The sequence below is a fragment of the Myotis brandtii genome, unplaced genomic scaffold (genome assembly GCF_000412655.1).
Source record: "Myotis brandtii unplaced genomic scaffold, ASM41265v1 scaffold28, whole genome shotgun sequence".
Taxonomy (NCBI): Eukaryota; Metazoa; Chordata; class Mammalia; order Chiroptera; family Vespertilionidae; genus Myotis; species Myotis brandtii.
The window spans coordinates 106,202-131,531 of record NW_005360676.1 but is presented as its reverse complement, the minus strand read 5'-3'; the positions used below and the strand labels follow the sequence as shown (position 1 = coordinate 131,531).

Below are 25,330 nucleotides of genomic sequence, written 5' to 3'. Positions count from 1 at the left end.
CTGGATTTTCATTCTGACCATGAGCCAGGAAAGAAAAGAAAACCAAATCCAAAGAATGTGGTGCGCTAGGGTAGTTTGTCACTGAAAGGACAATTTTGACTGGTGACCTGGCTTCTCCAGGAATGAAGAATGTATGCTTAGCTCTGGAATTAAACTGCAGAAGGAAGTAAAAATAGAGCTTATTAAACAAATGCCTGTTAAAATATAGTTATCTATATTTTGCTAATTTGAATAACAATGTGGACTTAGTATTACCTGGACAGATAAATCCTGACTATGGTATTTTTAGGCTGGTTTTCACACATCTTGCAAAATGAATCATATTAGTTGATAGTTATATAATATTGTGTTTATGCCCCTAAGGTCAGCACTGAGGATAAAGAAGAAGGGTGGAAAAACAATGTCTTCATCAGTATAGAGACAAGAAAGGAGAGAAATGGAAAGGCCACACATTGGCCTCCGTAGCTATCACATACTCCAGGAAAGTGTGTTTGGTAGGAAACCAGCCCACAGTACCATTCGGAGAACGGAGAACGTCAGATCACAATCTGATACCCAAAGAAGGTGGCAGTTCCCACTCCCGGGGTCACTGGGTTGGACTTCCACTCAACTAGAATGCAAGTACCAGTGCAAATTGCTAAATTCCAGGGATGAGTTATAACCTGGGGATGAAATGATAAACCCGATACTGTTTTTTCCTTCCATTTGCTGAGGTATAAAATACAAAGCAGATTCAGGGATAGAAGTGAGAGGTCTGGAGAAGAGATTGAAAGTGGCATGAAAGACAGGCACTTTGCACTCCTCCAGTCTCCAGTGTCTGGGAGTTCCTGCAGAAAGGGGTGTCTGGTTACATGTAGAAGGTGGAGTTTGTTTATTTGTTTGTTTATTGTAGAGATAGAAAAGGAGAGAGGGAGGGAGGGGGAGAGAGAGAGAGAGAGAGAGAGAGAGAGAGACAGACAGGCAGGCAGACAGACAGACATTGATGTATGAGAAAAACTTGGAAGGTAGCCTCCTTCATGCTCCTGGATGGGGGATTGACTTGCAACCTAGGTATGTGCCCTGACCTTTCGGTGTATGGGATGACACTCCAACCAACTGAGCCACAGCTGCCCGGGCTAGAAGGTGGAGTTTAATGAGTAGGAGGGCCATTCCCTTTTTGTATACAGACTATTTCGAGCTCCATTGGCCTTACAGAAGGCATCAAAAAGGTTAAGTGTCACTATCTGGTCAGAGTGCTTGCAGACCCCTGGAGTCCACCCTTCCCCGGTCAGGTGCCCCGACAAGGGTTCCTAAATGACTGTGAGCCTGGGGTGGCACAGAAGTTAGCCAGGCCACTGATCACGGACCAGGTCTGCAGAGGTCAAGTAGGTGGCCTCCAGTGAGCAGTTGTGTGTTCATTTTTGCATCCCAGAGTGACCACTGTGAATTTTTAACCTCTACTCATGCATTGTAAACACAACCATTCCCTAGGCACACACTTTTTTCTGGCTGTAAAAAATGTATGGTTTATAACACAACTTTGTGTCCTCCAGAGAGACTCTGAAAGACTCAGTCCATTCTTTTCTCCTCCATACAAGATGCTTTTGTAAGAAGCAATAAATGTGTAATTTGGAAACTTAATTTGTGCACCAAAATAATGCACCAAAATAAACCTGCACATTGAAAGTTGCAGGTCACGACCATATCAATACTGCAATAAGTTTTAAAAAAATAAAGAAGTGGTTCCCACATTTGTGTAACATACATTTTAATGTCAATAAAGACCCAAATAAAGGCTTATAAACACAGCTTAGATATTTATGCCTACCTAAAAAAAATATAGCTATTGAAAATAAATGCATTTAAAGTCTTCTGAAAGCTGAAAAAATAATAATGAAGATAGTTGATTAGATATAAAAAGTTCATTAAATCTGAATTTGAGACCTACTCAAGTATACACAAAGATTAACTTAGGAAATAAAAATTAAAGTATAATTTTTAAAATTATTCCAAAAATAAGTTCTCACTTACCAAGATAGAGATTTTCATGAGTAGAAAAGTATAGACCAAGTAATGCAAAGGTTAACAAATTAAAAGACACTTACCTATTACTTTATGAACTCACATTTCTGAATGTAATATTTGGCCATGACCACAAATCATTCATTTAAAGTCTGGGACCTGTTAGCATTTTGCCCTTAGAAGCTGACAGCTTTCTTCCTAAATTGTCATTTCTTCGCAAGGCATAGGGAGGCAGATAGAAACTAAACAAGGTGAGAATGACAAGGTAACTCAAAACAACCTACCACTTCTGCACAGATAATCACTAAGTCACCAACACTGAGACACACACCCTCAGCACTAAGAAAAAATAAATAAAACTCAAATACATGTATTACCCCATAGTGTGTGGGCAAAACACCCACGATGCTGACATAGAAATCTTAAACACAAGTGTGCATTTGAGTGACATCACTGCTCACCAGTCTGGTTTTACACCTACATTCAAAACCACTGTGTTCCAGAAGAACCTAAGAGTATTGTTTTATTTTTAACTCATCAAGTCACTGAAGCAAGAAGGCCAATGAGAAATCCATAAAAGGACAATTCTGCATCACTCTTTTCTCATTGCTCAAATTGTAAGTAGTATCCATCTGTAACAGCGCAGAGAGCCAATCTATGTGTTCTACTCTTTCCTCCAAATGCCACAGTAAAAGCAAGAGGAAATAACACTGTATCTATTATTTTCCCCCTTTTCCTTCTCATTCTAATGTCTCTCCAAAAAGAATTTTGTGAAATGCTCCCAACCAATGCTCTGTCCACCAGTTAAGAAGAACCTTTTCAAAACGTGCTTTCTGAAGAGGACATGAAAAAAACCTTGAAATGACAGAGAATCTGACTTTTTTTTAAAAAAAAATCTGAGACTCATTCTTAAGATTTATTCTTAAAGGTGAAAATAAAATTTCAACTTCAATCTTTACATCTTATATTACCTCAGTAAATATCCTAGACAAACATCCACATAAGCTGGAACAATCAATTAGCTCTGGTAATTATCACAGCTCATTGTGGTTTTCTGCTATGCTAACAATTTTCCCTACAAGCTTTCCAAAAAAACAACAATTACACCCATAATATCAATCACCTGATAACACCCCTTATCTATAACAATACTGGAGGCCCCTGAGACAATTTAAATTCAAATCTTATTAATATAAAAAAGTGAGGTTGTTGATACTATATTAAAGGAAATACTCACTTTATGGTGTGTGTTTTCCTTTCCACCTTTCTTGACTGCACAATAAGAAGATGAGAATATGCAAACTCATTCCTTACCAACTAGGTACCTGTACCTATCATGATTCCCTGCCATTCTTCTCACTGGCATTTCTAATGGAGCCTGAAATTAACATTATTTGGGCCTTATTCCTTGTTTTACTTTGTTTTGCTAGTCTGGGCTTTGTTTTCCTTTAGTGTTTTATGTTATGCACAATTTTCTGACAAGTAAGCACAGCTCTGGAAACAGTTTGTCTTAGCTAATGCTGTAGGACAAAACAAACAGGGGATACATAAAGTATTAATATTTAAATTTCCCCCATGAATGACAACAGATTTAAAAGAAAGGTAAAGACGGAGGTTTAGGGTTGGGAGGAAAAAGAATCTTGACTATGTACAGTATTATATTTGGAGAATAAACTACGCAATAGTGTCTCAACAAGTAGCTTCAGGATTCTTTAAGATTAGCGCAAACCTACATGGGCCTATAATCTAAATGAAAAGTAGAATCTAATTCAATGCCTCCAGAAGGATAAAAAGAAGTGAAATTCATAAAAATAAAAAATCTAAAAGACGTCTCTGCAATTCTGGTTATGATAGAATTGGCACAGCATGATTTTAACCACATAGAAGATGAATAGTTATTTTCAACAAATGTAGCTAGAAAAAATGTTATTCTATTTCCCCCCCCTTTTTTTGCACTAGGAACATGCTGATTGAATGGATTCATTTATCCAATCTGACAGCTAGACAAAACTATATTGAGAATATGTTTTATCTCTAATTAAATAAGAATTTAGGAACATCTGGTTTGCTACAATTACCCAAAATCATTCAAAATAAGTTTTTTTAAATATGTTTAACTATATCATGCTGTGTTTAACAATAATTTTTAAACCAACATTCAGAAAAAATAAGACAATTTAATTATGGAAGTGTTAGCTCCAATAAGAGGCTCAAAAACTCATGGAAATATTACTAATTCACTGTTAGAGAAGTTAGGATTATAAGTAAAGTTTGGTTAGCCAAAACAATAACTTAAGGGTGTTTATGTTCTTTCAAAAAGTCCTTTCAGCTGTCAGAGAGGTTTAAAATTGTATCTCTTCTACATACTATAATTAGAGAACAGAGAATATCTTATACTGAAGTAGCAATTCTTCAAGAGGACACAAATATTGACATCATATTACATGAGTACATCTAAACGTATGAAGAGCAAGTTCTCACAGGCCAAGCACAAAGGGCACCAAGCCCTAGTTCACACACATCTGAAATTGCTTTCAAATAGTTTTTAAAAATATACCACTTTTATTATGCATGTAAATGGTATATTTTTTCTAAAATTGCCAATAAATTTGCTAAATATTACTTAATTAGTATTCCTCCTTGTGTCATATGTGTTTGAACTCCCTTCAACATGAGAGAAATTTATTCAAGATAAAGGACTCTGAGCTCATAATCTATCCTCTGTAACATACTTTTTGTAATGGTAATAGTGTTTTTCTTAAATTGTCTTTTTTTAAATAAGCAATTTTCTTCAAATCCTAAATATAGTTGATTAAGGGGTAATGCAAATTGGGGTAAAGGAAAGATTATGTCTGACCTGAAACACTAAGTATACAAATTATACTTTACTTTATACACACACACACACACACACACATACACACACATACATACACACACACACAGAGTAGGTCCTTGGGTTACATCAGAGATCCGTTCCTACGGTACAACGTAACGCGTTTTTCACCATATGTCGCAACCCACCTACATAAGCACCTACGTCACTCACATGGAGCACATACACAGCAGTAATGAAGTGAAACAGTAAAAAAATTTAAAAGATAACAATTCCTGACCTTTACTTGTGGTAAATAAATAATAAAAAACATAAAGCACATATGTACATATGTCGAAATGACAGAACTTTTTTTATATAAATACTATAAATGGGAGATGGCGACGTAACCATGAAACGACGTACGTCGAGTTCAACGTAACCTGAGGACTGCCTGTATATGTGTATGTATATGCATATATATGTGTATATGTATGTGTGTTTGTGTGTGTGTGTGTGTGTATGTGTGTGTATATATATATATATATATATATATATCCAGCAACCAGAATGGCGGAACAACCAGAATGACTGGAGCAACAGGTGGCTATGACGCACACTCCGGCAGCCAACCAGCCTAATCTGGGCCCTGATTACCTCCCACCCCCACCCCGGGGCTGACCCGGCCCCTGATCAGCCCCCAACATCCTGATCGGGGGCGGGGCCAGCCAGCCAACTGCCGGCAGCCCCTCCCCACCACCAGCCCAGTCAGATGGGCCCCCATCGGGGCTGGCTGGCCGGCCCCCACCCATGCACGAATTCATGCACAGGGCCTCTAGTAAGTAATAAAGGCATTTCTGAATCCTTATTTGACAGTGCCTATAAGTGTTCAGGCTTCCATTTGTATCTCTTAAGTTGCTAGATAATCATTCCTTTCAGAATATGTCAGAAGTAGAAAAGATAGCATGGTTTACATGAAGTAACATGACAAAATGTTTCCAAATGAAAGACCATGAAGATTGAAGGCAACAGATATAAAATGTGGTGTCAATCACAAAAAGTTGGGGAGCAAAGGAAATGAGTTATTGTTTTCCACTCCTTCTTTTTCTCATTTGATTCTCAGAAATAAAAACCAAAACTATGGCAGTGCATTATATTACAGGAACTAACTTAATTCTCACAACCCCACTATGAAATAGATTAGCATCAGCCCAATGATACAGAGAATAAACTGAGACTCTGAAAATTACCAGAAGTCACACATGTGTTACATAATAATTCCAAGATTTAGGTTCCAGTTAATTTGACCCTAACGCTCATGTTCTAAATTACTGTCTCATGAACAAAGACAAGTTATTAGTGTCTGTGCTATTACTTTTTTAAATCACACAAGATGCGCCCTAGCCAGTTTGGCTCAGAGGATAGAGTGTTGGCCTGCGGACTGACGGGTCCCAGGTTCAATTCTGGCAAAGGGCACACGCCTGGGTTGTGGGCTCAATCCCCAGTAGGAGCCATGCAGGAGGCAGCAAATCAATGATTCTCTCTCATCATTGATGTTTCTCTCTCTCTCTCTCTCTCTCTCTCTCTCTCTCTTTCTCTTCCTCTCTTAAATCAATAAAGAAATATATTTTAAAAATAAATAATTGTACAAGATGCATTTCATGTACAATGCTTTATCTAACATATTATACACCCCACCTTAAAAAAACAACAACCAATCAACAAAAAACACAAACCTCATTTACATAACCTGGTACTCCAAGTTATGAAAAGAGTAAAAGCAGTATCAGCCTTCAATGAATTTACATTTCCAGGGAGGTATAAAATAAGAGAAATAATCAAGAGCCATGGTAGTCTGTCATAATTCCATAAAAGACATATAACAAAGGGCTACGAGGAATTAGAGGACAGAACACAAGGGGAAGGTAAAATATTTAAATTATTAATGAAAGATATAAAAGTAAAATGTCTTAGAATTTCTTAAAAATATAGTCAACATTTTTGCATCTGTCACTCAGACTATAAGACCACTGTAGTGTTTTAAGAAGTGTGTTACTCTCTTTTCAGATATTGTTAAAATAGAAATTGCTTTAAATGACTTCAATAATGAGGATTTATAAGTAAGTCACTTTGGCCAAAAGGAAAGAACTGTAGTTTGAAACCCCTTAACCAAATTAACTGTAGTTCCAACATCTGACTGTTGGTTTTGTATACAGCCTTTAAAATACAAACATATGCTATCAATCGATGTTTCTCTCTCACATTGATGTCTCTCCTTCTCTCTCCCTCTCCTTTCCTTTCTAAAATCAATAAAAACATTTCCTCAGGTGAGGCTTACAAAAATGAAAAATAAAGTAAAATACAAACATATAATAAACACATATTATAGGTCTCCAAAGAATTAATTTTAACTTTCAGATAAAAAATAAACCTGATTAAACAACTGGATACAGCATTACAACTGTGTATCAATAGGAAGATCAGTAAAAACAACAAGTTCAGATAAGGTCATTTGAACAATGATCACTATCACTTAGCTCCTCCATGTCTTTCTAATGAAATTAGGGTCCAGTATATCAGAGTCGAAAAGGATATTATTGAATACAAACCTCTTTATACATGAATCCACCAAGGCCAGAAAAAAGCAGGCTCTCTCCTCCACTTTGCAGCTGAGAAGGGGGCATGGCAGGATCTTGGGCACTCATCGAACTGGTCTCCCCTCATCCCCAATCAATGCCTCCTCCAATTACATGTACACAGAACAGCTAACATGATCTTTGTAAAATGAAAATCTGATCTTATTATTGCCCTGCTTAAAACCTCTAATGACTTCCCATTACTCCTAAGATAAAGTCCAAAATAATTTACCTTAAAAAAGCACTACCAATCCTGGACTCCCATTGGCTTTCCCAAATTTCACGCCACTGCCTCCTTCGATCCTTTCATTCTAACTACTAGGACCCTCTCTAAGTTTCTCACATAAACCAAGTTCATTCTTACCTGAGGCTTTGGCTACTTCCTACATATCCTCTGGGGCTTAGCAGGATGAGAAAACCTCTTATCTGGAAGGTCTGAGATCTCTGAGTCAAATGTTCTCATAAAACTCAGAATTTCCCTTTTCTAATATCTATCACACTTGTTTTAATATTTTTAACATAGGAAGCATGCAATGAATATTTGTTGATAAATGGATGAAAAAGATTGATTCCAAATGTACTATCTTCTCACTATAGTATTTTTCCTATATTAAAATGTTATTCCAGTAAGACAATGTTCTTAAAACACACTTACTCATCATTTTCCTCAAATTCTTAAACTAATATCATCCCTTTTCTAGACCATAAATGACCATTATTTTATTAATATTAAATGATTTATTCTAAATAACAATGGAATCAGCTGTTTCATGACATGCTGTGGAAAGCCTCCTAAAAATTTAAATAATAATTTCAATACTAGCAGTGGAGAGATGACAAAGTCTACTGTCTCTACTAAATGGAAATACCACATTTCTCTTAACAAAAGAAAGAGAGAAAAACACCGATTTGTTGTTCCATTTATTAATGCACTCATTGGTTAATTCTTGTATATGCCCTGATCTGAGATCAAACCTGCAAGCTTGGCATATCAGGACGACGCTCTAACCAAATGAGCGACTGGGCCAGGGCCCAGATTGATATTTTACTACTGTCATTTGACAAGTAGAAAGTCACAACTATAGCACTGCCAAACTTTAGCAATGGTATTCCTAAAGAGTTCCTCCATGTCTGCAGAGTTCCTCAGGACTGAAAGACAGGCGCATAATAAGTGAATGTGGATGGGGAGAAGTCAGAATAAGAATGAATAGAAACCAATCTTCTAGACCAGGGGTGGGCAAACTTTTTGACTCGAGGGCCCCAATGGGTTCTTAAACTGGACCGGAGGGCCGGAACAAAAGCATGGATGGAGTGTTTGTGTGAACTAATATAAATTCAAAGTAAACATCATTACATAAAAGGGTACGGTCTTTTTTTTTTTTTTTAGTTTTATTCATTTCAAACGGGCCGGATCCGGCCTGCGGGCAGTAGTTTGCCCACGGCTGCTCTAGAATCTAGAGTAAAACTCCCTCTCATTCACAAACACACAGATACATATCTCCAAGACTAAACTAAGAAATCTTGGTTTCTTTATCGATAGAGTGTCCCCCAAAAATGTATACACACTTTAACTGCTGATAACTCACTTAATTTTCACTCCTTTTAAGGTTTAACTGATTTGAAGTAATAGGTGAAGCCAGACCAAGCTTAGAACAAAGAAAATTTATCCTAAAGCGCCACTAGACTTCTTTTTATGGTGTTACATAAAAGATAAAGTTTATGGTACAAAACCAGCAACATTCGATGAATTGATGGCACACAAATACTGAGTGAAATGATTCCCGATGTTTGCAATTCCATTGCTTCCCATTATCAGCAGTGCCTGGACCAGAACAGTCATCAGTTTGAAAACAGGCTTTGGAAAAAATTCATTTCTGTAGATTCTTTTACATTTTGAAAATGAACTGTATGTTAATAAACACTGACTATATAATCACTCAAAGTGTGTATACATTTGTGGGGAGCACTCTTTATAGATATTAAGAATTTTTCTCATCTCAAATGTACAGTCTCTGATCATTCTTTATGGTCAGCTAATAGTTTATTTTATGATTTTTATGATAATTCTGAAATTCAATATTGCAGACAGGAAACTGATATTAAAACATACCATGTTAATTCACTTTCTCTGTAAAAGGACAACTGAAGGTGCGTTGTCTTGATTGACAAATCAAGGCAACTATGCTCAAGTTTCTTCCCTTTACTCAGCTCTATTAACCTCCCTGACTAGAACATGCTTGGAACTGGGATCAGCTCTTCCGATGACAGAATTTGAAGGGAGCAGTGAACCAGCACATTCTCGAGGGCTGCCTACTCAACCTTCTGATCTCAGTTCAAATGTTATTTGATCTGGGATGTATTTCCATATCCCTCTCACCCCCAGCTCAGACAAGGTCTGATCCTGCTGCTATAACTCTCATAGCATCCTGGATTTGACCTTTGTAGCACTTGCCACGATTTTAACTAAATAATTAATGGTAGTTACACTGCTTGATATCTCTTTATTTCCATGATTTTGCAATTCCTATAAAATCAGAGGCTCTTTTTGCCATGCTATGTTCCATATCCCCAGCATCCTGCAGGCATTTGATGATAACAAGTACACAGTGAATGAAAAATAAAAAAAATACACAATGATTTCATGAAGCTGATCTTTAGAGAACTGCAGGAAAAAAGCAGAACAATTAGAGGCCCATTTGGGAGAGGATATCTGTTTCAACAACAGATTAAAAAATTAACACAAACAATAAAAGCCACCAGTGTGCTATCTGATTTATGTGCATTGTCTCAGATACTCCTCACCATAACTCTGAAAGGTAAGTATAATCTGTATTCCCAGTTTACACATAAGGAACCTGGGGCGTGCAGAGGCTGAGCCACTTTTCCAGGGTCATACAGAGAGGGGGCTTAGGCTCCCTTCTACTTCACCTCTGCTTCTCAATAATATACATTTATTTTATATGTTATATTCCTCTACATTGTCTTATTACTTTCAGTAAAAATCATCTAATGTAGAACTAAATGCAAGTTAGTCCTTAAATCTTAAAATAAGATGTAATAATTTTATGTAAGTAAATTCAATCGTGGTGAAAAAAAAGAAAACAGTGAGTATTCAATACTCAATGTACACACTTCTGCTTTATAAATGAACAGATGTTGTAATTGTCTTGATCTAAGATAACAGTACTCTGGATGCAAAACTCAGGGCATAGAATTTACTTTACCTGTAAACATAAAGAAAAAAAAAGATTATATAAAAAAATACATAAAATCATGTAATCATTTACTGTGAAATTAAGAAAAAGGAAGGAAGGAAGGAAGGAAGGAAGGAAGGAAGGAAGGAAGGAAGGAAGGAAGGAAGGAAGGAAGGAAGGAAGGAAGGAAGGAAGGAAGGAAGGAAGGAAGGAAGGAAGGAAGGAAGGAAGGAAGGAAGGAAGGAAGGAAGGAAGGAAGGAAGGAAGGAAGGAAGGAAGGAAGGAAGGAAGGAAGGAAGGAAGGAAGGAAGGAAGGAAGGAAGGAAGGAAGGGAAGAGGGAGGGAAGGAAAGAAGCAGCCCTGGTCGGGTGGCTCAGTTAATTGGAGCGTCATCCCTTACACTGAAGTTTGTGGGTTCAATTCCTGATCAGGGCACTGTACCAGGGTAAGATCCTTGGTCAGGATGAGGGAGGGAGGAAACCAATAGATGTTCCTATCTCACATCAATGTGTATCTATCCATCTCTCTCTCTCTCTCAAATCAACAAAAACATATCCTCAGGTGAGGATTTTTAAAAAATGTAATAGTAGAGTACTATAATGTAGAGGAATGTGAGAAAACTTTATTAGAATATTAATTTTTTAATGTATTTTTATTGATTTCAGAGAGGAAGGGAGAGGGAGAGACAGAAACATCAATGATGAGAGAGAATCATTGCTCAGCTGCCTCCTGCATGCTCCCCACTGGGGATCAAGCCACAACCCAGGCATATGCCCTGACCAGGAATGGAACCATGATCTCCTGGTTCACAGGTCAACACTCAACCACTGAGCCACACTGGCCAGGCTAGAATATTAATTTTTTAAAAGAATGTAAAATAACTTAGTGTCAATTTATTTTTAAACTTCCACCAAAAGAAATGTCTAACCTATTTTATCTTGTAAAAATATGCTATCACCACGGGCAGTACTGTGTATTAGCTCTTTAAGAAGGACGTAATATGAATTTTTTTATAAAATCAACTGCCCATTAAGATTTTTGATAAAGTAAACTTTCAACCAGAGGTATTTTACTATAATGAGCTTTATTATTTTACGAAATGAGTGCACTGGGGGGGGCGGGGAAGGGTCCCTCAGCCCGGCCTGTGCCTTCTCACAGTCCAGGAGCCCTCAGGGGATATCTGACTGACGGCTCCCCTGTGGGGAGCGGGCCTAAGCCGTCAGTCAGACATCCTTAGCACTGCTCAGCTCCCCCTGTGGGAACTCACTGACCACCAGGGGGCAGCTCCTGCATTGAGCATCTGCCCCCTGCTGGTCAGTGCACATCACAGTGACCTGTCGTTCCAATGTTTGGTCTATTTGCATATTACCCTTTTATTATACTGGATTTTATTTTATGGCTGTTTTAGAGAGAAAGAACCCCAACGCCTATACCCTAGTTGCAAACGAAACTGAAGAAGTTATATGACCAATGTGATGTAGCTATTTAGTGACAATGCCATGCCTGAAATCAGAAATTGGAACCCTCAAGGCCAAGACAGAAATTCCTTAAAAGAAGGCAGCAGAAGCTATAAACCAATCATGTCCCTTTGGGCAAGTTACCACAATTCTTCTTGAAACATTAATTTTATTTTTATTGTGATAAGAACATTTAACATGAGATCTACCCTCTTAACAGATTTATGAGCATACAACACCATACTGTTAACTACAGGAACAGAATTATACAGCATATTTCTAGAAATTACTCATCTTGCATAAATGAAATTTTATATCTCTTGATTAGCAAATGGGGACATTTTTAAATTTTAAAAAATATTTTTAAAAATGTTTAGGAAATGAGTGTGCAAGTGTGTGCCTTTTAAGATGCCTTCCATGCCTTTATTATTTCACAAGCAGGTGCAGAGCAGTTTTCAATGGCACTTAAATTTATCTTGAAATAGTAACTTCAAACACTGCTTTCACATTCAGTTGTTTCTTTTAGGTCCATAAAGCACATCCACGCAGTTATATACTCATTTCTTAATCAAGCATTAAACTGCCCTACAAATATGTTCTGATGCAGATTTAAAGAAAAAATAGAAAGAGAAGAATAATAGACTTCAAATCTGAATGCTGGAAATATACCTTAAATACATGTCTTTATAATTGAAAGCAGAAGTCACAAAGATGCTGTTTAAAATATAACTGTTAGTCTCTTTGGCCAAAGAATGAACTAATGAAATCAAATACAGTAGGCACTTCATTATTGTAGAAATGATAAAAAGTTACATTATACACCTGCTGTTTTTCTTTCCCATTTGACTTATGAATTACTAAACACCTCATATTTTGTACCTCACTCTTATTCCTATGGGTAGATCTCTAACTAAACTCACACTTAGCAAAATTTGAGTCATATTTACTAATTATAAGCCATAATGTTCTGTTTAGTTAATTTTCTTTATGACCTCTCTCTCACTCTACAGACAACCTTCAATTATTACTGACAATTTACTCCTACTTTTTGTAATGAAATTTTAGAACTGCCCAAACAAAACCCACCAATTTCCTTATTCCATAAGCGCTTTGGTAAAGAACTTTAAGTTCATGTTTTAGTAGATGAACTTAAGAGATAAGAGGTCCATTCAGAGCAGAGGACTTAACTGTGAAAGTTTATGGGGACATAAAGTGGATGGTGGACTTCTTAATTCTTCATAAATCAGTTTCATTGTATAGTTTTGTTTTAACATTATGTTAAATTCAAAGACATTAGGCACCATCCTATTTAAATGTTAACAGCCAGCAAATTCCATTTTTACTACTATTTTACTGATCTCAGCTTTTATATATTGATACATTTGAGTTAGTAATTCTTAAGAATTGCCACACCATTATTAAGTTACTAATCTTTACTACCTATACATAACTGAGAGTTGGCATTCTTTAAAATTTCCAAAAAGTTAGGAGGACCAAATATACACAGAGGACATTGATTCATGGGAATCACTGTAACCAAGTACTTAAAGTCAAACTAATTATTTACTCTCTGTCCCAGTAATTGTACTTCAAGGAATCTGTGCTACAGAAATCACCAGAGAATAGGCCAAGCTTATCCTTGCAAAATACAACAATTCACACGAATAAAGAAAGCTTAAATAAATCACAGTATATCCACATAATGAAATATTTTACAATATTAAAAAGGATGCTTTCAAAAATAATGGCATGCGGAAATAGGAGAGAATTATAAGAACTGGGTATATATCTAATTTAACTTTAATTCCACTAAAACAAACACACATAAAATACAGATATTTCATGAATAAAATACAGAGATAACCAAGTTAAAAATATGTGTGAAATCATCTTTGTGAACAATGCAAGGTACCACTGCATTATAATATACTGGATGATTTGTTTTGCTGAATATATCTCTATATTTCACAATTATTGAACATGAGCACTACGACAATCAGAAATAAAAGATACTCAGTTATGATCATTCAACTAGAATAAGCTGCATGGAGAAGAATGAATGGGAATCAAAACTCAACTATTAGTAGCCCCCAAGTAGAATCAAAAGAGCTACATAAATGATATACCACTGGGATAGTAGCAAGAATTCCAGAGTAATATCTACTAAGCTAAGAGAGAGTAGCAGTAAAGGAAATAACACAGAAAGATTATTAACACAAAACAGATGGACTAGCATACCATCCTCTGACGTTGATACTATGAGTCCCTCACACAGATTGATCATTCACTTGTAATAAAGTAGGTTAAGTTCTCATTTATAAACCTAATGTTTTCTTTCATACCCCATTACTTTTTTGTTTTTGTTGCTCACTCTCAACACCCCTATAGTCAAGGAATAAAACACACACACTTAGCACTACAATCTCACTATCATCCATTATTCAAGAAAGGTCTCCTTGAATAAATGTCTGCTCAGAGGCTCTCAGCAAATTTCATTTCTGAACACTACTGTCGGCAGCCCAGCAGGCTATTTCACCAAGATAAGATCACACATTTAATCAAATGCACCTAAAAAAAGAAATGCTCGCAAAGTTTGCTTAATAATGCCAGATCATGAAAGTACAATGTTGACAGCCTTCTAAATTTTAGTGCTCCTTCTTTTTCAAGGATTTGCAAGGGAGGTACATGGGAGTTCTACTAACCTTTGAAAATTCACCAAATTATATTATGTGTTACTTTTTACTAGTACATTGGGTTGGCACTTACAAATAAAAACGAAAAGTCAACACAATTTTGTGAGTGATAAAAAATAAAAATAAATAAGTGCAGGTGGTTTCCCAACTTATACAAATAACATCTCTAAAACACCATTTCCCTTCGACTAGTCAAGTGTCAGCATGAAACACTACCCAGACTCTAGATTTTGTAATAATGGATCCATATTAGAGGTCTGCCATTTGAATAACACTATTACTAGACAGATTGAAGTATGTTTTCATTGGATTCTTTAGACAACTAATAAAGTTATCCATACTCAATTATTTAAAATATCCTACTTGATGTACTTTTGAGTCTTCTGTCTCTAAACATAAGATTAACTTGAACAAATACATATGCCCGTCAGAAGCATGACATAACAAGTACACTAGCAGGAGTAAAATAGATATCTCAGATAGATCCATACCTACAAATCCATTTTTACTGCTTTTACTTCTATCCGCATTAATTTTATGCTGCATTTATTCTTATTCAATAAGTTTTTGTTTCTTTAGTTTCATCTGGGGTAACTTTTTCTTCTGTGCAACCTCCACTTCTGGTTGCTCCTTTCCATCAAGCATCATCATAAGTTGGCTGGTGGAACTCACACATGATTTAATTAAAACATGAGCTCTACAGCCAATGGTATATCTCAGGGGCTTTGTTCACCTGGAGGTACTCAATGCCTAAATAATCCACATTTAAACCTGTAAGACCAGCATTACTCTCTGCCTTTTTTAGCATGAGTAGCAAAAATTCAGCACTCTGTGCGCCACCAACCCTGTGTCCAGTGCCCGCTTGGCATTGTACAATGGCAACTCCACTGTCGTGTGTGTATATGTTGTTATAAAATGACATCTTTCAACTATTTCGTGGCTTTTCAGATATGCACAGCCTCCTTGATAACTTGGGCAGTTCCGTAGGTGTTTTTAAACCTGAAGATTTGAATCCCTTGATTTGCATGTTTTTGTTGGATTACCTGGGTCAAGTGAGTAAGACAACATTTTCTAAGATCACATTGGCTGCTTACAGGAAAAGAGTAAACCCATTTGTAATGGTTTTCCTAACCAATTCTTCTAGTGCCTGATCTGTCTCAGTTAACAAAGGATTATTGTAGCGGACATTCAGGTTTTATCGGCCCCTCTGCCTTTTCCTGTGTACAAGATCCCTCTATTAATTGAACCTTTCCTTCTCCAACCTATTTGTCCATCCACAGAGGAACTGAAATATCCTTACCCACTCCACTAAGCTGGTGATAACAGATGGATCTAAAACTGGGTACCTAATCCAGACTGTGGTGAAAAGGAAAGAATCCAGTAGGCAGAGGTAAGGAAAAGTGGGTCGGGACATGCAACTGGAGCCGAATCCTAGTGGTAGTCAAGGGGCTATTTTTATTTTTGATGCCTAGAAAAACCTCCCTTATTCACCAAGATTCGTCAGGTGAGAAAAAAAATAACTTCCCAATAAATTGATCATTTGGCTAAAGCTAGTTGGAATTGTCTTTGCAAGTAAAAGAGGAACATGAATTACCCCCAATCTATCAAATCTCTTAAGTTGAATTTAAGTCCATACAACAACTAAGATGTTGCAGCATTTCGGAATGACAGTAAAATAATATTTAACTATCATGCATAAAAATACTTTAAAAGTAAAGTAAAATTTAACTATTGAAAGTGCTTAAAATTTTTTTAAAAATGTGTATTATTTTAAAAGAAAACAGTTGCCTAAGGCCTCCTTCCAAAGTCAACTTCAGTTAATAATATGATTAAAACTTGACAGATTCAACAGTTAAAGTCAATATAAAAAAGAAAGTCTAGATATACACATGCCTCATGTTAACACAAAACTATTTCTCAATGGACTCTTTGTCCGCTTCCTGAAGTCACGATCAGTATTCTGAGTCAAGATTCAGACAACCACCATCAGCCATTGACAAATCAAAAACACTCAAAATTGGAAAAAACTAAAAGATATCAATGTAAACCATTTGAGCCCTTCCATTCATGCCAGACATAAAATCGCATACAAAAGATGCCCATCAGGACCCATTCCTCTTACCCAACAGAATTTGGAAGAGTTTTGAGGAAAGGAAAAGAGGAAAGAAACCAAACCAAAACAAAACTGGAGACTGTTGAAAAACCTCTTCCAGGGTCAGCTGTCAATGGAATGCATTTTAGTATTCAGGTTACCCATCCATGCAGAACATCAAAAACTGGGCTTGAGTCTCTCCCCTATTCTCACAGGCTCAGGCTACTGTGGAGTTGCTGGGGCTGTACTGAATAGTAACACACTCTGCCTCTGTGGGACACATAAACACCAACACAAACTGATCAAACAGAAGGGGGTATCATTTCTACTTGACTTTCATTTTCTTGAATTATGCTTTAAAACGCTTAAGTCTGGTACAATTTAGCAAGTCAGCTGTCCAAGGTACAGCTTATGTTTTCATTCATTTTTACCACCTACCACGTTGTACACTTTCCATTTTAACAGAAATGCTGGGTAATAATAGGTAAAAGTCACACATTTCAGGAACTTCTCGATTGGCAATTGTCACTGAAATACACATGCTAATTCTAAAATTCAGACTTATTTATCACCATGTCCCTACTTGTACTCTTTTAAAGCAACTTTGGGGTCTGAATTTTAAGGGTTCATCTGCATTTAGAACACTCTGATGAAGACATGAATTTTGGAATTATAAATTTTTTAAGTGTTGGAATCCTTAAGTCTTAAAAGTTTATGATGACTTGATTTGGTGACGATATTGTAGAAAATTCTGATGCAGTTCAAACTTAAAGAGCTACTGATGCCATGAGAAAAGATGATCAGGAGTTTAATTTAAAATGTCTTAAGTTAAATTGCTATTTTCATCTTATATGTGATTTAAGTCAATCTTCAGACACGATACTTGGTGGCTGTCAAAAATATTTTTCTGTCAGGATTATGATTTTTGGTGGGGAATTAGTAGCAGAGCATAACTTTTTAAGATTAAGATTAAGAGCTCAGAAATAGGTACTCAAGAAAAGGTTAAAAAAGGAAATTGGGAAAGACAAAAAGACATAAAACCTTTCTCGGCTGTTTAAGAAAATGCTATTAATTTTCTTGGCTCATCAAGAACTCTTCAATTAAGAAAATAATATTTGACTTAGCTATTTTTTAATCATGGTAGTTAAGAACATTTCAAATAACACTATGACTAACAATGACAGGTTCCATTCATTAAATGCTCAATCTATCAGGTACATTTCTATTTACTTCCCATTCCTCACACCAAACCAGCAAAGAAGATGCCATTATCTTTATTTACAGACAAAGACAATAGAGCTAGAGAGTTATGGAATTGAGATTGTCCCTCATTCCAAAGGCCATTTCTGACAAGTTCATAAGTAGGGACAACACCCAGCTATGCCCACCTGAAGAATATAATTTTGTATTCACAACTATGCATTCATAGTTAAAGTTAACAGGATTAACCAAAGAGCTGGAAAAGACAAGTGCTACGATACTTACTGTGGCAGGGATAAGGGAAATATTTAGCCGTGAATATACTCAAATATAATATATAATTTATAAATATATATAGAAATTTTCAAAAAGATGTCAAAGTCCCATTCAGAAGTATTACAGTTCACTTTTAAACTTAAGATTCTGGTAAAACTAATCTCTATGTGGGAGCTTCTGTCATTCATTAGGCATATTACCCCTCACAAATAAACTGAGCCACAGTATATAATTACCCCATGGGTCCTTCTCCCTGAAAATGGCCTGTTGTGATGCATCGATAGTGATTAACAGACTAAGAGTGTAGTGAGTTGTCTTGATATCACTTCAGAAAAGTGATTTCCTCCCTAATAATTCCCATGATACATAAATATTCAATTAGGGTCTTTGAGATCTAGTTTTAATTAGGCATTCATACTCTACCCAACTGCAAACTTAGCCCAAGTTATGGAAGGTATTTTATTAATTCATAGTATTTTTAAAAAATTCCAACAACTCCTCATTATTTTTAAAGTGGGAAGGTAAAAATAAAGCCAAGATTATCTTTTATTTGAAATTTTCAAGTTTAATAATGTTTTAAATGTTGCTCTAAAGCAATGAGGTGAAACATAACCACATATCTGAACCCCATGGGGAGTTGATTAATGTTTCTTGGAGCCCTCATGAGACCTAGTAAATAATAATGATAATAATAAAACTAATGACAGCAGCAAATAGGGGCCTATGTATTATGTGCCCAGAACCATTTGGGGCACTCTGCATATATCTTCCCATTAAATCTGCACAACAACCTATGAATTAGGCACAACTGTTATACCCATGAAAGCATATCAGGAAATTGAGGCATAGAGAGATCTGATATCTTGCCCAAAGTCAAATAACTTATCAATCCTAAGCAAACACACCCCAGAGTCCCTTCTCTTCACCACCACCCCATTCTGCCTTTCCAGATATCAGGATTTCAAGACCTGGGGCCTGGATGTTAAATTCTCCCAGTAGCAGCTTTGCTACTGTCAGGACATCAGGCTGGAGAGGTGGCAGCTTTAAAGCTTCGGTTTCACTAAGTGGGGATCAAAACAGTTAAAGACAAGCTTTCTACGATGGGAAGAAAATAATGAAAACGTCAGAAAATAATAAAACCTCCAACCTACTTGTGTCTTTTTAAAACTTGAACCATCCACTTGTTTTCTCATTCCAGATGGCTTCTTATATGGTTACACGGGGTGAGACTTGTGAGTACAAGGAGCCATCCACTTGTTTTCTCATTCCAGATGGCTTCTTATACGGTTACGCGGATCTTGGAACGCTTCTCAGACTCCCTGGTCCCAAGACCCTATTACATGCTTAAAAATTGATGACCTAAAGCAACTTTGGAGTATGTTGGTTTTAACTATCAATACTTACGCATTCATAGTTAAAGTGTGGAAACTTTTAAACACATGCCACATGCCATCAGAGCAATGATGTCATCACATACTAGTATCATGTACCTTCTGGAAACCCCACCCCGCCCTGCACACTTGTTCAAGTACGAGAGCGAAAGGCCAATCACATCTTAGCATTGTTATGACAATGTTTTCTCCTGACAGACCTGAACGGGTCTTAGGGGGACCCACAGGTTTCCCCAGAACACAGATTGAGAAGAAGAGTAGTCTGCTCTACAAAATAACTGACATAAACGTTTACCAGAAATATGCAGTTTGGTGATTTATTTTTCCATCCCAGAGATAATCTTCATAATAAATAAGATTACCACCAACAATATTCTATTTAAATTCTTAAATAATATGGACCAAATATTAACTTCTTCTAATACATGTAGTCATTCTTATGAAGACATTTAACATTAAATTCTTATTTTCAGTGTCAGCAAGACATGAACAAGACGTAAGTTATTAAGATCTACAGAATCTGTCATGATCAAATATAAGAAGAACTCTCTCCTTTCACCCACTCCCTAAGACAGTGGGGAACTTCATTAATTCAGAGTAGGACAGCTAATTTTTAAATATATTTTGTAATTTTGAATACATAAACACACTTCATAATTCTGAAGAAAAAAAAAGTACACCTGCTACCTATGCAGTAGTAGAGTTCATTTAATTGATCCACATAGACACTCAGACCAGGGTAATATCATTAAATGGTTGGGAGAAATATACACATCTTAGGACTTATAATTGATATCAAGAGACATACTTACCTATTTTTCTCAAACTGATGAATAAACAACAATATCAAAATCACAATGAGGGAAAAATCTGATTTTTCTCCCCACTGATGAACAACTCTCTAACAACACATATGCACACACACAGATAACAAAGGGGAAATAAATGTCAGAAGGACCTTACTCAAATTTGAATGTTTTACATTTTATTATAAAATTGGATATTCTATAAAGAAATGCATTTGCATAAAAGAAAAAGAAAAAGATGCAATAGTAATCTAAGCATAAATATGTCCTTGAAGGCAAACAAATGCTAAATTACAATACAGCTTCTGTCAATGTGAGCAAATGCATATTTTGAATGTAATGCAAATCTAAGGAATCAAAGGGAAAATAGCCATTTGCAAAATTGGAGGAAAGAGCATCTTCCTTTAAGTCTAACTGCTCTAGCCATTCATACCATGCTAAATTAAGGCTGAATAGCATTTCTCAAATCACTCTTTGTTCTTAAATACAAAAATCACAAGCAGTTTTCCTGAATTCTAGGCAAAAATGCCCCACTTCTAATAGTAACTGTCACTCCTACTTGACAGTCCTTTTCAAAAACAGTTTAAAAAAGTGGCTAAAGTGGTCCAAATGAAATCTGAAAACCAATTCAGTTTAGCATTGTGTATATTATTTGACTAACTTCAATCCTTTTGACCTTATAAGCTTTTTATTTTCTAGTTAAATTTCCTTTGCTATAGTTAACCAAGGAATCAAAGGTAAATCAAATTCATCAAAATTTTGCCTAATTACCAGAAACAATGCCAGGCACAGTAGCTGGAGCCAGTAAATCTCATACTATTATTCCCAGTGAAAAGGAATATTTAAATCTCCAAAATGTAAGAAGATCATTATAAAGACAACCATTTCTAAAATATCCTCCATTCATATTTTGAGGAGAGCTCTCAACCTGAAGGATAATCAGATCAAGCAACTTAAAATGAGACATCAAAAAGCATTTACCCATCATACAAATCCCATGTTGGCTTATCGCTCTTCAGGCCAGGCATGCCCGATGCAACCTAACATGTCTATCAAAAGGATTTAAAGAGTTCACATAAACCTTTATACTAATCATTCCTTGTACCCCGAGTTCATAGAAATAGTCCAGTTACCCATGTACACCAATAGAGCAGGCTATTGGATATTTAGTGATAAAGAAGTGCTATGGAATGGCATCCGAGCACTCTGGCATGTTCACCTTCAGCTAAAGATAGCACAATACACTGACAAACACAGTCCTAATGACATCAGGACCTGTGGAATGTATGACTGCTAGGAAACAAAGAACAGATCTGACCAAATCTTCTAATGTATGGACTTGAAATCATGGCAATTAGATCTTCTAAAAGGAGAGGACGAGTATCCTTTCATCTTCAGAAATGTTTGCAAGTTTAAAGACTTTAACATATACCCTCCAGAAGTGAAGCAAATATAGGACGCTAGATTCTCGTGAATTAAATCACAATTCTCTAAGTTTTCTTTTAAGGTGACCACCACTGGCAATAACTCATAAAAATATAACAATCAAAATCGGGGATCAAGGATTCTGTATTCCTTTTTGCTTGTGTTTTATTTTTTGCAACCTAAGCTTTTCAAGAAGATCTTAAAAAGAAAGAAATGTAGACATTATAGTACCTAGAAACAAAGTATCCTTTTACATTTGCAGTGCTACATTTTTAGAACAAAATAGAACATAGCCATTTGCAACAAACACCCAAGCAGTCAGAGCTAATCTACAACTAAGGCATTTAATCTTTTAATTATTGAAACTAAAAAGCAGTTTCAAGTTTTAAAAAAAAAACTGATTATCTTTGTATATTGTTAACCCTTGCTTTGGTTACAAAAAAAAAAGATAGTGTGAAACAAAGCTGAGAGATATTTCAATGAAAATATCTTTTTAATTTCCACACAAATGATCTGAAAACCTCTTTGGGTTACACTATAAAAGAACTGACAGGTCTATCTGTAATCCAAGTACAGACAAACTGGGCGCTAGGAACTCCTGGTAATTTAGTATCATCACCGCTTGAAAAATGTACCAGGGAAAACTGGCTCAATTCTGTTTAACCTCTTAGGGAAATAAAGAACATTCTCCGAATGAAAAATTACTAAAGAAGCGTGTCTTTGTAGATTCTAACATGGCATTCCTTAACTAGTTTTGCTAGCCCAGTATGACACATTAGCAGGCCGCCTAGTTACTTCACAGCACAACACTTGAGGCAGTTTTTCCTTCCAGCCAGAGTCTATGCGTCTCCTCATTTCCCCAGCAGCTGGCTGGAAGGATGTAAAATCAGAGGTGCAAGAAGACTTAGACTTCCTAATGAGTAATCCACCCAGGAAAGTAAACACAACTCACACCACTAGGTTCGGTGGGAAGGAGGCTGTGGCGGGGCTGCTGACACCCTTGTTTACAATGTGCTCCAACTACTGCAGGCAGGATCACACACGGGCACAGGCAGGAGACACCCGGGGGTGGCTCACCGGCTGGAGTTCGCCCAATGGCTAGGCTATCTCTGGCCATAAATAAAGCAGCACATGTTTCCATCTGAGCGAGGAAAGTGGCCAGAGCATTCCAGGGACCAGGGCTTGCGCCGGCTTCGCTCGGTGACTTCAATCTGCCAGAGAGATGACTACACTCTCCCCTGGTCCTCATCAGGGCCGATCTGGGGCGCGATGAGCGCTGCACCAGAGACTCTCACGCGCCGCACGCATCCCGCGGAGGTGCTCCTCGCGGGCGGAAAGGGGACCAGGGGACACCGAGAGGCTTCCCTGCAAACCCTACGGGCCCCCGCGGCCTCCTCAAACCAGATTTTCCGGTTAAGCGGATCCCAGGAGATTTTGATAAGCAAGCTCAAGTAGCATCAGCTCTGCCATCCCCGCAAATACCTCCCGGCCATCCCCTGAGCGCACGAAGACGCGCACACACACACACACGCACACGCCGCACCACCGCCAACTAACCCTTTTGCAGGGAGGTCGCCCCCAGAAACACACATACACGCCCACCCACCAATACTGCTGGGGGGGGTGGGGGGGAGCACGCTTAGCTCCAGACTCCAGCGGCAGGGGCGCAGCGGCACCCTCGCTGCGAGGCAGACTGGAGCCTCCCCTTCTCCCTAGAGAAGCTCCGTGGCGCCTATCCTCCTACCTGTAACCCAGCCGACCGCGGCCACCAATACTCTCCCCATCCCGCCCCGGTGCCCCCGCCACCCGGATTCCTTCAACAGCCAACCCGTGCCCACTCCCAACACCGCGCCGCCGCGGGCCACCCAAGAAAGTGGCACCTTTCTCCAACCAAACCGCCTAACAAAGCCTGGACAAGCATGTCTAAACCCAACTGCCGTGAAGGGGACCCAACGGGCGGGGTGCGGGGAGACAGCTCGGCTCCACGGCTCAGGGGCGCGACCTGGGCACACGCCGCCGAGGATGCTCCGAGGCAGGTGTCTAGGGAGGGTCGCGGCAGGCGGGCCACCCCGTGGTCCCCACAACCCCAGAGCCGCGCTCCTCACCCGGTGCCTGGCGGTCCGCTAGCCTCTCCCGCCTGCAGCGGCACCCGCTCCGGGCAGGCGGGGAGAAGGCGCCCCCTGGTCAGCTTTCAGCCCCCTCCAGAGGATGACACTGGGGCGAGAGACGAGGGAAAATCCCCGGAAACCGTGGAAACCGTGCCGATTCCCCCGCGTTTTGGACTGCGAAGGCGCCGGGTCTGCTCTCCCCTTCATCCCGCTTGGCCGCCAAATCTCCCAAGAGCTGGAAAAACCTCAAGCCGGTGCCAAACCCCAGCGCCCACCAGCCAAGAGACTCCCTTCCCGCCCCGCATCACAATCGAATGAGTGTGTGTGGGGGGGGGGCAAGTGTGCGAGTGGGAGGATGAGGGTGCGTGAATCCCCCACGACCCACCCCCCTTTTTTTAGCCCGCCCCGCGGACGCCGGTCACCACTATTAGGAAGTAAGAAGAATAAATTACCTTTCGTAACCGCGGGTCCCTGAGATCGTCCCATCAGCGGCTCAACAACCTGCAGCTGGGTGCCGTCTCCACCATCCAGCCATGGAGCCCGGGGCACCAGCCCGGCCGGCCCCAGCGAGGTCGCCCCCACCACACTCGGCAAAGAAGGATATAACCCAAGCGCAGAGAAGGCAGCAGGAGGGTGGGAAGCCCAGGCGAGGAAACAACAAAAAGTCTCTCCTTACCCCTTTCTTCTGCTACACAGCCATGGAAGAAGAAAAAAAGGAGAGGGGGTGGGGGGAGAAGAAGAACCAAACGCTTGTCTTCCTTTACGTGTCCTGGCTCCGCACACACCGAGGAGCTCCAGACCCGAGTCCGGAGAGAGGGGGGTTCAAATGCCTCCCGCGGTCCACAGTTGCACAACTTCGGAGTCAAGCTCTGGCTCCCGCAGCAGCCGAGGGACCCGAGCGGCCGCGATTAACATGCGGCAGTCAGAGCTGGGGCCGCTTCTCCGCCTGCTGCCGCCGCTTCGCAAAAGACGCTGCTGGAGAGACCAAAAATCTTCCACCATCCCCCCCAGCCGATCTTTACATCCAGTTCCCCCACCCCACCCCCTTCTCTTTCTTCTTCTTCTTCTTCTTCCTCGTCCTCCCCCTCCGGTCTGGGAGCGGGAGCGATGGAGGAGGTAGTGGGAGCCGAGAGGGCCAAGGGTGGCTTCTCCGCCTAACCCTCCTCCGCCTCCTCCACTCGCGGTTCTCTCCCCGCCGAGGGTCTCCTTTGGCTCCCGCAACCTGCGCCACGAGCC

The 25,330-nt window shown here is 38.8% G+C and overlaps 1 protein-coding gene across 1 annotated transcript in view; it reads right to left on the bottom strand.

Moving 5' to 3' along the window:
• ADGRL3 (adhesion G protein-coupled receptor L3) overlaps window positions 1-24,618 on the bottom strand; it is a 765,791-nt gene extending 741,173 nt beyond the window's left edge. The window contains exon 1 of the mRNA XM_005868883.2: window positions 24,547-24,618. The gene's annotated coding sequence lies outside the window, so the exon portion shown is untranslated. The remainder of the gene's footprint in view (window positions 1-24,546) is intronic.
• Window positions 24,619-25,330: the final 712 nt, after the last annotated feature.